This window comes from Priapulus caudatus, unplaced genomic scaffold (assembly GCF_000485595.1).
Source record: "Priapulus caudatus unplaced genomic scaffold, Priapulus_caudatus-5.0.1 Scaffold140, whole genome shotgun sequence".
Taxonomy (NCBI): domain Eukaryota; kingdom Metazoa; phylum Priapulida; class Priapulimorpha; order Priapulimorphida; family Priapulidae; genus Priapulus; species Priapulus caudatus.
In genome coordinates, this window is record NW_014577201.1 from 37338 (window position 1) to 41450 (window position 4113).

A 4113-nucleotide genomic window follows, 5' to 3' on the forward strand; every position below is an offset into this window, starting at 1 on the left:
GTCGCGACATTTCACCGCAACGTATAGTATGCAGATGTTATGGTACTTTACTGCTTTTGTTGTGGTCATTGAAGCCATATCTGGCGGTCGGGCGAACTCTGAGAACGTTATACGCGCGTGCCATGCGGTATGCGTGCATGTTCGCGTGTTTGTATACGCATTGCTATATGTATGTACGTGCGTTCGTGAATATATATATATATATATGTGTGCGTATATGTGTGCGATTATATGCACGCGTGCGTGTGCGTGGGTGCGCCGTCACAGCTGCTGTAACATGTACGGGGTGCGGGTAATATTGATAAATTGTTAAGCCACTGACAACACCTGCGAAAAAAAGCAAATGACATTTCTTGGAAATCTTGAAGATATTGCATTTGATAGTTGTGTAGTATATAGTAATTAAAGTCGGCGTATATATATATGAATTCGGATATGACGACCACCTTGGGAATAAAATACATCAAATATGTATCCAACTGCTGACAACACAGAATCGCCGAATTTGATGAAGTGAATTTTTTGACATTCTTCATTTCCCGTTCTGAGCGTTAGTCGACATTTGTGACGTGACGGACATTACAATAACGTGTGCAGTACTTAATAAATAATGTTACAAAAATATAGGAGCACGCGTAAAAATGATCGGACGAACCATTCTGTATCCGTGACGTCATCGCCAGCTTGGATGCGTATAATAGATGTAAAAGTAATTGCGCTCTGCTCTGATAGGAGACAAAAAGATAATTATACTATAGTGCACTATAGTGTATTCATATCATGCAGACAGATACACGATTTAATAACCGCAATACATTTTAAAACGTTGTTTCGTATATTTGTACATACACTCCGAAACAGCACATCACTCTGTGTCGTTCCACTATCCCGCATATGGCGTCTAGATAACCTTGCGTTCTCTCTACATACCACAGCTTTATCGGAAAGGAAATTGCGCGGAACAGTGTCCTTACGCTCATGTAAATTTATCATCGGCCCTTCTGCAGATTGACATTTCCGAACCAGGCTCGATAAAATGGTTTACTGACTTCCGACTAACATTTCCGACACTTTCAAAGAAGGTTACGAAACATTTCCGAGCACTAAAAATGCGCTTTCCGCACCGACCCGCCCCCATGACGTGTCTTCGCATTTTAAAAGAAAAAGGCAGGTGGTCCGTTTTCAACGAAAGCGTGTGACAATAATGAACGAGAAAGCGCCTATAGGCTCACTCAGTCTGCATCACCGGCGGCCATTTTATACTGACTCCTAGGCAGGAAATGTAGTTTTGCCTCGTCACATCCGGCGCATTCTTCTCTAAATTTAAATGTGAACCAGCCACGAGTCGCTACAGGCTGAGCTGATGTGCAAATAATCAAATTTACAGGAGCACCGTGCGGTGAATTCTGCCAACATAAAAGTTTACCTCGCTGACATGTTGAATAATCACTTTATAACTACCGTATATATTCGCTAAAATAGTTACATATCCGGCGAAAGGTAAATACATATGGTTTAGAATACATATTCATGACTTCCTGTCAATTGAGTGAATGCCGTAGGGCCATATTTAGGAGTATGCATAGCACGGCAAGTTAGACACAGCCTAAATACGGGTCGCGTGCATAACAAAATCAATTAAAATAACAACAGCGCAGTAACATGCATTTATTCACGGACCGAGTGAAAACACAATCGTAGTCACGTGTCCATTTACAAAACTAAAGTGTGTAGATTTGGTTGTGAAAGAATATGACCGGTTGATGTAAATGCGCCCACGAATAAATTTGTTTGCCCAATAAGGCGACACTTACTAACTTTCCAAAATTTCCTAATCAACACGCATCGATTTTCCGAGGAACATTAAAAATATCATCAAGGGGCATTGACATTAAATTTTTCTCGTAGTCCGTTGAAAAGTAACACCGCAATATTACGAAAATAAAAAATCCTAACTGAAAAATAGACATTTCTTTCACAGCTTCGCGTTCTGCTAGACCCTATCGTAAGTATTAAATCAAGATGAAAATGACGCAATTATACAACAAATTACAGTGGTATAGCTATTTTAAATTTTATTCCGTATAGTAAAACATGTGTTTTTTATGAAAAATGCATCGGATACACGGCTTGTCTCCCGATCTTGTACCAAACAAATATTTACAATTGGCTATTGTTCTTTTGTTTCTGATATTTTGCGCTCGCCTGTTGTGTTACCGTACAGAATGATGTCTTAGTGTGGAGAATAAAAACATAATTATACCGTTTTTAGTTATCATAAATAATATACGTGATTTAATATTATACCTATAAACATAAACTGCGCATATATTCCCGTCATGTGCAATAAATGAATGTATATGAATTTGAATGTTGCATTGCTGATTCTCAGCAACATTGCGACAGCAAATTACAAAGTCCCCGTTATCGTAAGATTTCTAGTAACTGCCATGCGTTTCTGTCAACAGTACTCTAATAGCATCAGGAGTTAATGAGACAAACTTGGAGATGAAAACGAGGATGACTTGGAGGAAAACTTGGAGATGAAACGAGGAGATGAAAAAATTTGTCTCATTAACTCCTGATAGCATTAACATTAGCCGTAAGTATTATTTTAACATTAACATTAGCCTTAACTTTACCAATGTTTTTGACAACGGGCTATGCGAGAACTGGCTATACGGGCTGCTCACCTCTCTCTCTGCTCCTGCTCTCTCTCGCCCTCTCTCTCTCTCTCTCTCTCTCTTCTCTCTCTACTATATATATATATATATATATATATATATATATATTTATATGAGTAACTGAATGACTAACTAGCCAACTAAATAAATAAATACGCTAAATAACACCAAATGTGTAATATTTATATGATATAATTATATGTTGTAATTAAAAAGACAGCCAAGTTATATTGTAACTTCTCGTTTCGTGAACATTTTAGCTTCTAGATAAACTGTGTCAGGGATAAAGCGTTAACATTTATTACATTCGTGGGAAGGTTACGAACATCACTCAATGATTATATGCGCTGTTTGAATTCGCCCTCCTCAACCACCACAGAGCAACCGGTGGGTTACCGCGGGGGGCAGTTTGAGAACATTTCTAGTCCTCTAATGTATTCGCGTTCCGTTGGCTCTTTGAAATGGCTAGTTTCAAACGAGACATCAAAAAAAGCAAAATTACCGCAAAAGTACGCTGCTGAATAAAATATCTAGGTATTCATTAGATTTTATTTAGCTTTGAATTTATTCGTTTTTATTGCATTAAGTCTGCCAATTCAGTTTTCAAATTCAAACGTCCTTATCAGCCGCATCTGTAAAGTCATTGTGTCGCGTGCATACGTGTTCATTCCCTGTCTGGCCTTGACTACTTCGCATGCTATATCTATGGCGCTAAAACGCCTGTTGTGAATTTCGTCTAAATATTTTAGGGCAATTTTCGAATTACAGGGCTGAAGTGCGCATTAGAGTGATAAATCCGAGCGCGAACCTATCATTTAGTGGTGCGATAAGACGGCAGTAAGACGGGGCGTGATTGCCCGCATTAGTTCGCACTGGTTATTAAGTAAAAAGTACGGCGATTTGCTGATGAGTCTCGGATCCGCGCAGGTTTTGTGTCGTCTGGCTAAACCTCGCGCCGCGTTGCCGCATTAAAATAACACGCCATCAGCACGGATGCTCGTCAGCCGACGATACGATCGGATGACATTATTCGCTGAAAAAGTTCTGCCGTATAGTGTGCGCCTGTGCGCGTGCGTGCATGTATGCGTGCGTGCGATTGCGCACACATGCCTGCGTGCGTTCCTTTGTCCGTTCGCGCGTGCGTAGCGCTCGCGCGCGTTCGTTCGTACGTGCATGCGTGCGTGCGTGCGTGATTGCTAGCTATCCGTTCCCGTGTTCGTATGTGCATGCGTGCGAGGGCATGTGTGCGTGCGTGTGTGTGAGCCAGATGTATTCTTTGTGTGCGTATAACATACGTTTGACCATGCTATTAACAATTCTATATAACTATATAATGCGTAATATACTATATAATATGAAATATATAATAACTATGCATACATACACCCAAACACACACACACACACGCACGCACGCACGCACGCACGCA